The sequence below is a fragment of the Sphaeramia orbicularis genome, chromosome 1 (genome assembly GCF_902148855.1).
Source record: "Sphaeramia orbicularis chromosome 1, fSphaOr1.1, whole genome shotgun sequence".
In the NCBI taxonomy this organism is placed as follows: domain Eukaryota; kingdom Metazoa; phylum Chordata; class Actinopteri; order Kurtiformes; family Apogonidae; genus Sphaeramia; species Sphaeramia orbicularis.
In genome coordinates, this window is record NC_043957.1 from 5,542,929 (window position 1) to 5,552,583 (window position 9,655).

At 36.0% G+C, this 9,655-nt stretch overlaps 1 long non-coding RNA gene across 1 annotated transcript; it reads left to right on the top strand.

Annotated features, from left to right (window-relative positions):
* Positions 1–1,158: 1,158 nt before the first annotated feature.
* Positions 1,159–8,911, top strand: LOC115426034 (uncharacterized). Its single transcript, XR_003936300.1, has 2 exons — positions 1,159–1,433; positions 8,619–8,911. It is a non-coding gene; the product is annotated as an uncharacterized LOC115426034 (long non-coding RNA).
* The last annotated feature ends 744 nt before the right edge of the window (positions 8,912–9,655 follow it).

Here is a 9,655-nt window from a genome sequence, read left to right on the forward strand (position 1 = left end):
GGGGGGAAATCTGTCTACATTTACCTTTTTGTTATTGGGTCTAAAAAAGGTGGAAAAGTGACAGATACTAAAATAAACCCAGTTTCACAGAAGCACCCAGATACGTTCCTACAAATATTAACATCTGGCTGCACACAGACCAAGGTTCTAATAGTTTTGGATTTTTCATTCTAGTTTAGTTTTATTAGTTCTGACTTTTTTTAGTCTCTAATTCAGTTAGTTTTAATTTGTTTTTAGAGCAGGTTTGCTGGTTTTTATTAGTTTCATTTTTTTTCTAAATGCTTAGTTTTAGTTTAGCTTTAGTATTAGTTTTAGTTTTGTCGTCTCTTTTCTCTTCTTCTCTGTCGTCGTATTCAAATAAATCCCAGACAGGACTCTGCTGCTTTCCCCCAACTTTAGTCTCCATGTTTCCAGGTAGAGTGGGGACCAGAAGACGACTGGAAACCACAAGTGAAAACAAGTGACGGACCGTTAAGTGTCGTATGGTGCCGCTAGCTAAAATTGCTAGAGCAAAATAAACCAATTTCGTATGAATCCAACATTGACAAAGACAAAAACAAAGGGAATTTTATCCATAATTTTTGGTGGAAGGTGGAAAAGTGACAGATACTAAAGTAAGCCACTAGGACCGACACATTTAATACAGCGTCTTTATTTATAGTCTATTTATAGCCTGTATCTGAGCATGTGCAGAAGCGTCTAATTTGGTCAGTAGCAAGTAGTGGCTTTAAAAACTCAACAAAACTGAAAATAATGAAAGAAATAAACCCTACTCTTAACACTGTAACTACTGCAATTGTGATAAATAACAGAGAATTGGGCAGTTTATGCAACCCCGTCCGGTGCATTTTACATCGTCAACCAATTAGAGAACCACTGTGGCCTCCGTCTGAAAGAACCCGCTCTCCTCTGTCCGTCCTCTGCCTGAATCTTCCTTTCTCTTTAATATCTTTTCCTTGTCCGTCCGCATGCAAAAATAAGCTGTTAGCCCAGAGATAGAGCGTAATTACCAGCAGAGAAAGTGCCTAAATTGACATTCTCACCGCCTCTTGGCTCGGAAAAGGTCCTCTTAAGAGGCTTACAGCACGACAAACCTGCTGCGTTAATAGGTTAATCCTTAAGCCTCCCCCACTGCCTTCACTTCCTCCACACCTTCATGTATTTGTTGTGAAAGCACTCAGTCATTTTCTCCACTTCTGCAGAATACTTCCCCTCCGTTTCATCCTGGCTTTCATACTGCAGCGCCCTATGTGCTGCTTTTTTGTCTCTGGTTAATTAACATTTAACTAACACATTGTTTTCTTTGTGAGAGTCTCCCTCGCCGCCGCCTTCTTCTTCTTTTTTTTTTCTTGGCTTCCTCATTACTTTGTCTTCTTCCCCTTCCTCTCCTCTTCGCTCGGTGTCGTCTTTGATTTCAGCCCTGCGGCAAACTGGTGAATCGTTGCCATCCTCGAATGGATAATTAGAATTACAACCAGTGCTCTGTATAATTGTGGAAGTGTTTCATATATGATTAATGTACCGCAAAGCCGCTTTCCGTTAACACTCGTGCACACTCACGCGTTCCGACGTGCACGTTCTAAGTCAGGGGTGTCAAGCTCATTTTAGTTCAGTTCCACATTCAGCCAAATTTGATCTGAAGTGGGCTGAACCAGTAAAATAATAACATAATAATATATACATATACATACAGGGTGGGGAAGCAAAATTTACAATGAACATTTAGTTGTTTTTTCTCAGCAGGCACTACGTCAATTGTTTTGAAACCAAACATATATTGATGTCATAATCATACCTAACACTATTATCCATACCTTTTCAGAAACTTTTGCCCATATGAGTAATCAGGAAAGCAAACGTCAAAGAGTGTGTGATTTGCTGAATGCACTCGTCACACCAAAGGAGATTTCAAAAATAGTTGGAGTGTCCATAAAGACTGTTTAGAATGGAAAGAAGAGAATGACTATGAGCAAAACTATTATGAGAAAGTCTGGAAGATACTATTAAAGAAGAATGGGAGAAGTTGTCACCCGAATATTTGAGCAACACTTGCGCAAGTTTCAGGAAGCGTGTGAAGGCAGTTATTGAGAAAGAAGGAGGACACATAGAATAAAAACATTTTCTATTATGGAAATGTTCTTGTGGCAAATAAATTCTCATGACTTTCAATAAACTAATTGGTCATACACTGTCTTTCAATCCCTGCCTCAAAATAGTGTAAATTTTGCTTCCCCACCCTGTATATACTGTTGCCCCTGAGACTCGGCCCCGGATAAGCGGAAGATCATGGATGGATGGATGGATAATATATAAATAATGTCAACTCCAAACTTTTCTCTATGTTTTAGAGTGAAAAAAGTTAATTTACATTATGATTAGGTTTACATCTACAAACTATCCTTTCAAAAGATGTGAATAACATGAACAAACTGAAAAAATAAGTGTAATTTTAACAATATTCTGCTTTAGTTTATCATTTACACATGTACATTATAACTTACAGATCACAGTGGATCTACAAACACACAAAACTTTTTTTTTTTTTAAATTAGTGATAGTTAACAAGACAATGTGGATAGAAAAACAACAACAACAACACATAAACAAAGGGAAAATCAAACAAATAAACAAACCAAAAACAACAACGAGATAGTATTGAAAAACAACAATGACAACATCATATTACAATGAAAAAGATCATAAATGTAAATAGCAACTAAACAGTATAGCTTGGTTAGGGGCGATGGGGGGGGGGGGGGGGTGAAGGTGAGAAAGAGAGAGGGGAGAGTGAGGGGGAAATAATAGTTGTTGTAATAATATAAAAATTTATAATAATAATAGCAGTAGCCTAATTTGCTAGTATTATTGTGGCAGTGGTAGCAGCGGAGGCAGTCACAGTACAACAATGAGTTAAATCATGTAATATTTGTAATAATGTATTTGTATCAGTTACTAAATGTTTTGAGTTTATATGAATCAATTTAAATTAATATGGCTATGGGGGGGGGGGGGTATTGTTAAAATTGTACTTACTTCTCTTAAGACATTTCAGGTTATTTACTTTTTTTGCAAAAGTATACTTTGTAAATGTAAATATTTTCATGTGTTTACACTAAAACAAAGAGAAACAGTTGAAGTTGTCATTATTTTTATGTTATTATGAGAGTATTTTACTGATCTGACCCACTGGAGATTGAATTGGTCTGAATGTGGAACCTGAACTAAAAGGATTGTTATTTTAGTGTAATTTTTACATTTCACAAATTCATCCCAGCGGCCGGACTGGACCCTTTGGTGGGCCAAATTTGGCCCCCAGGCCACATGTTTGACACCTGTGATCTAATAGTTTTGGATTTTTCCATCTAGTTTAGTTTTATTTAGTTTTGACTTTTTTCTATAATTCAGTTAGTTTTAATTCGTTTTTACAGCAGGTTTGCTAGTTTTTATTAGTTTAAATTTTTTCGTAAATGCTTAGTTTTAGTTTAGTTTTAGTATTAATTTTAGTTTTGTCGTATCTTTTCTCTTCTTCTCTGTCGTCGTATTCAAATAAATCCTAGACAGGACTCTGAATTCTCCCAACTTTAGTCTCCATGTTTCCAGGTAGAGTGGGGACCAGAAGACGACTGGAAACCACAAGTGAACACAAGTGACGGACCGTTAAATGTCGTATGGTGACAGCAGATAAAATTGCTCGAATGAAATAAATCGATTTTATATCAATCCAACATTGACAAAGACAAAAACGAAGGGAATTAAATTCATAATTCTTATCCGTTTGTTAGTTTTGTAAGCACACAATACAGTTTCCGTTAGTTATCTTTTTTCTTTTAATTATAGTTTTTATTTATTTCAGTTAACGAAAATGTTTTATCAATTCTAGTTTTCGTCATTTTGTTAGTTTTTGTTAACGATAATAACCTTGTTTCTAAGTCGACGGATTGCTCTGCACATTCCGTCAAACCTTCCACTTTTTCCTTCGAAACTCTGCAACTCTTACTTTAATATGTGTGTGTTTTTATATTTCTGGGTTTGATGTGTTGTTTTCTTACTTACTGTTTTTAATCACCTTTTACATGTTTCTTTTATCATATTTTAAATGTGTTTCTTTTTCCCTTGTCGTCGTATTTCAGTGTCCTGTGTGAAGCACCTTGAATTGCCTTGTTGCTGAAAAGTGTGATACAAATAAACTTGGCTTGGCTTTTTTTTCTAACTTTTGTATTTGTTGCAGTTTTCTTCTCCTCTGAGGGTTCGCTTTTACCACCACCTCCTTCTCTTCTGCATTACCTGCCTTGCTTTCCTTCAGACTTTACTTTTCCTTTGAGAATAAGTGACTTCGCCGATGCATACTCGGGCGCATGTGCACAGTTTCCACACACATACACAAATGGATGTTGTCATTTTTTTTTTTTTTTAACAAATTGTCTTTCCTGTGCCTTCTACCTTTCTCGTCATTCCCTGAGTTGTGCTCTCCTTAGAGGATGCACATCAATAAAACACACATTCCTGCACAAAAACACAAAATCTGACAAAGATGGGCTACCCACCATTTTTTTTTATATATATATATTTTCACTTTCTCCTCTAGCTCTTCTTCCCAAAAAAAAAAAAAAAACTCCCTCTTCAGAGCCTCCATAATGTGCTATTCATGTTTTGTAGTGTTGTAGTCACTCTTCTACCCTGGAGGAATCCATATTTCTACCATCACGCCTCAGGAATCATTGCAGCATGTTCTCTGCTTGTATGTGTGCCCCTCTTATCACCTCCCTCCACTGAGGCGCTGACGGCTAAATTAGTCTTTTATGAGGGAGCTTGTAGCTATTGGAGACCGTCGGATTTGTGTCCACGGGAACATGTGGCTAACTTCCGCCATGGGACCTGCTTTCTACTGTCACTTCATGAAACAATGTTCTCATATTGTTAACACAGCATTTCACTCTCTGGCCTTCGGAGACATTTGCCGTCTCAAAAATAGTTACGCCTTTCGGGGTTTTTTTATGTTTTTTTTTTTCTCCCAGTTGAGTTGTCACCAATTCCCACCTGAGCTGCAACTCTTCAGCTGCTGCAGAAGATTATAGAACTGTATCATATGTTGACATAGATGGAGTTGTCAGATGAAAGGACAGAATTCACGCCAGCAGTTCCTCTTCCCCTGGAGGGAAGGCCGATTGCCAATAAGTCACCAAGGCGGGCTGTGTCTACAGGCGGTCGCTTTGTTCCGCAGGAGTCCGTGACCTCATTTTCATAGCGCTTTTATCAAGAGCTAGTCGTTGGCAAGTTCTGATAACCACTCCTTCACAGCCATGTCACGTTGTTTTACTTATATGTAGTTTGAAAAGGTTAGATCAATACCGGAAACCTTGAGGAGCGTGATGAGACTTAAGAGTCTGACGCCACCAGGTCTGTGATAATAATAACAATAATAACAATAATAACAATAATAATAATAATAATAATTTGTGTCTGAACCAAGGTTCTAATAGTTTTGGATTTTTCATTATAGTTTAGTTTTATATAGTTTTGACTTTTTTTTTTCTCTAACTCAGGTTTAATTCGTTTTTAGAGCAGGTTTGCTAGTTTTTATTAGTTTTCGTTATTTTCTAAATGCTTAGTTTAGTTTAGTTTTAGTTTCTTTATATCTTTTCTCTTCTTCTCTGTCGTCATATTCAAATAAATCCCAGACAGGACTCTGCTGCTTTCTCCCAACTTTATTCTCCATGTTTCCAGGTAGAGTGGAGTCGTTTAGTCGAGAAGACGACTAAACCACAAGTGACGGACCGTTAAATATCATTTGGTGCCACTAGCTAAAATTGCTTGAGGTAAATAAATCTATTTCATATCAATCTGACATTGACAAAAATGAAAATGAAGGGAATTTTATCCATAATATTTATGTTTTAGTTAGTTTTATAAGCACACAATATAGTTTCAGTTAGTTATTGTTTTTTTTTTCTTTTAATTCTAGTCTTTATTTATTTCAGTTAACGAAAATGTTTTTACAATTCTAGTTTTCGTCATTTCGTTGGTTTTCGTTAACGATAATAACCTTGGTTTGAACAACACAAATCTTTGTGACGCTGATCAGTAAACATGCTTGTTTGACATTGCCTTGTCACTGTGTCTTTGAAAGTAGAAAAAATACATTGCTCTTGAATTAAGAAGGATTTTTACTTAACCCTATAATGCCAAATGTATCATATTTGATGCATGAGTTTTGAAGCCCTCTACATGATCAGTGTGATATTTTTTCTTGAAAAACCTGATGTATACAATTAGATACATGCAATACATAGATAATCCACCAGGGGGAGGAGTTCATTCACCAGAGGCCTTTAGTGACACTATAAGACTGTCATTAATGAGGAAGGAGGAAGAACTGGGACCATTTAGAAAAGAAATTAACTATTTATTAGACACGTTTGTGTTATGTTTTTGTTTGTTCAAAAATTTGAGCATTGAGATCCGATGGATCAAATATGGAATTGAAATTAAACAAAAAAAAAAAACAAGGGGAGGGGGGGTTGTTCAGAAGGACCAATAAAGGCTCCAGTTTCAAAGAACTGGAATTTTCTGTCAATGATTAATTGCAGGGCTCTCAAACTCATTTTCTTCCAGGGGCCACATTCAGCCCAATTTAATCTGAAGTGGGCCGGACCAGTACAATAATAGCATGATAGCCAATAAATAATGACAACTCCAAATTGTTTTAGTGCAAAAAATAACATTCAGTTATGCCAATATTTACATTTACAAACTATTCAAACAAAAAGGATGTGAATAACCTGAAAAAAATGTAATTTGTTTAGAAATCAATATCAATATTATTCCTCAACTTATCATTTATACACATGCATTACAGATCAGACCTACAAAGGCTCACAACATGTAGTAACAGGCAGGATATTGTTAAAATTGCACTGAATTCTCTTTAGACATTTCAGGTTGTTCATATTTGTTCAGGTTATTCACAATTTACTGTTAAAGGATAGTTTCTTCATGTAAACATTATCATAATGTAATGTTTTTTGCAGTAAACTGAAGGGAAGAAACTGGTGTTGTCATTATTTATAGGTTATTATGATATTATTTTTGAGTTTGATGCCCTAACTTGCACTTTGTAAATTCATCCTGTGGGCTGACTTGGAACCTTTGGCGGGCCGGTTTTGGCTGCATGTTTGACATTTGTGATTTAATAGTTCAGGCTTTACAGGGTTAAAATAAGGAGAAAACTTTGGTTGCGTATGTGGCAAAGCATTAGTCACTTGTGTTGCATATTGTTAGAGCTCATTTCTAGATCATTTGTACCAAAAACAAAAGGGACATAAAATGACATGTATTTTTCAAACCTTGCCATTTTCAGGGTATATTTACAGCTCAAAGGTCCTTTCACAATGATAACATGCAGATAGAGGAAGGAAAGTGAATGATCATAAGACAGAAATATTCACCCTTATTCCAGCTCAGGACTCCCAGTAAACCAGACTCTCAGGGTCTAAAAGTGTGCCTGTTAAAATCACTATTTCATCCGATAACACTGTCTGCTGTTGGTTTTGGGGCTGATAGACATGACTTCCATGTACTTTTAGGCAGCTGACAGCTGTTTCCTCCTGAGCCAAACCAATCACTGTTGTTTCAAACTCTTGCACAGTTTGTCAAAGGCTCCGTCAAACATTTCTTTCTGCAGCTCTTCACACATAATGACATTTTGTTGGCATTTTCCGTCTAATATGGTTTTTCTGTTGCATACCGTCCCACACATGCACATACATTATTTGCTAAATCTGTCTCCACTTATTCAGATTTATCATTTGTTGATACATAACTTTTCCATCTCTCAGAAGCATAGAAGCATTTTTGTGATATTCTGAAGTCTTGAGTTTTCAGCATTTCTGGTTTTTATGCATTAATACAGTGTTTTTCAACCTTAGGGTCGGGACTCCATGTGGGGTCACCTGGAATTCAAGTGGGGTCGCCTGAAATTTCTAGTAATTGATAAAAATAAAAAACTTACTAATAAAAAATATATGGTGAGTTGAGAGAGACACACTGCAAAAATTTAAATCTTACCAAGCGTATTTTTCTCATTTCTAGTCCAAATATCTCATCACACTTAAAATCAGACAGAATCACCTAAAGAGGAACTTTTCAGTGAGATAGAAGAACTGATGTTTAGACAGTAGATTTGGAAAATCTGATTTCAAGAAATCTTACCAAGATCATTTTCACTTGTTCCATTGGCAGATTTTTTTTTGCTCAATTCAAGATTTTTTTTTTGCTTAATTCAAGCAAAAAAAAAAAAAAAAAAATCTGCCAGTGGAACAAGTGAAAATTTTCTTGGCTTTTCTGCCTCCGTCCATAATAATATACATTATATAGTCTAAATGTCATCTAAAATTAATGTCTATTTGCAACATAGTATAGCAAACTATTACATGATCAAAAACAAATTCATTTAGTAAAAAAAATGTCTCAGTTTTGAATGTCTGGGGTCGTCAGAAATGTGTGATGTTAAAATGGGGTCGTGAGCCAAAAGAGGTTGTAACCACTGCGTTAATATGACTGTTATAGTAGTATTTTTTTTAATGTGAGCAAACACACTGCTTTGTTTTCTTCCCAAACAGATCCAAACATCTGCTGTGAAAAGCCTCTGCCGTCTTCCCCAAAAGTTAAACTGTTTCAACCAAAGTGCCCCGAGCGCAAATAGAAAAGTAAAGCTGCGCACTGAGGCTGAGAACGCGAAGCGATATCAGTGCTGAAGTTCAGAGGATTTGGAGGGAAATTAGATGGTGCCTGTGGACATGGCCTCGAAGAGTCATTTCTTCCTTTTCCCTCCATTTCAATCAAATACAACCACAGAAAGCAGGTTTATAGACACAAAATAAGCGATTCTCATCTGTGGTCCAAATAGTAATAAAAAACACAGTGCACAGGTGTCAAACATGTGGCCCAGGGGCCAAATCCAGCTCACCGAAGGGTCCAGTCCTTTGGATGAATTTGTGAAACGCAAAAATTACACGAAGATATTAACCATCCTTTAAGTTCAGGTTCCACATTCAGACCAATATGATCTAAAGTGGGTCAGATCAGTAAAAGACTATTGTAATAACCTTCAAATACTCAGAACTCCAAATGTTTCTATTTGTAAATGTTAACATTTTCATGTATTTACACTAAAACAAAGTATAATTTTGGAAAAACTGTGAATAACCTGAAATGTCTTAAGAGAAGTAAGGGTAATTTTAACAATATTATGTTTGTAAATGATAAACTGAAGCATAATATTGTGAAAATTGTATTTATTTATTCAGTTTGTTCATGTTGTTCACATTGTTTTGAAGGATAGTTTGTAAATGTATACATTTTCATAATGTAATCTTACTTTTTTCACACTAAAACATGAATAAAGTTTGGAGTTAACATTATTTCTATATTATTATGTTATTATTTTACTGGTCCAGCCCACTTCAGATCAAATTTAGCTGAATGTGGAACTGAACTATAATGAATCTGACACCTCTGACATCGTGTCCAGACTTAAAGCGCACCTGTACCGGTCATATTTACGACATTAACCCTCCGGTATCCTGTCCAGCAAGGCCCTTACTAAGCACCAAGTCTGCCTTTTTGGCACACTTGTGGAATAATGTCAAAAAATTTC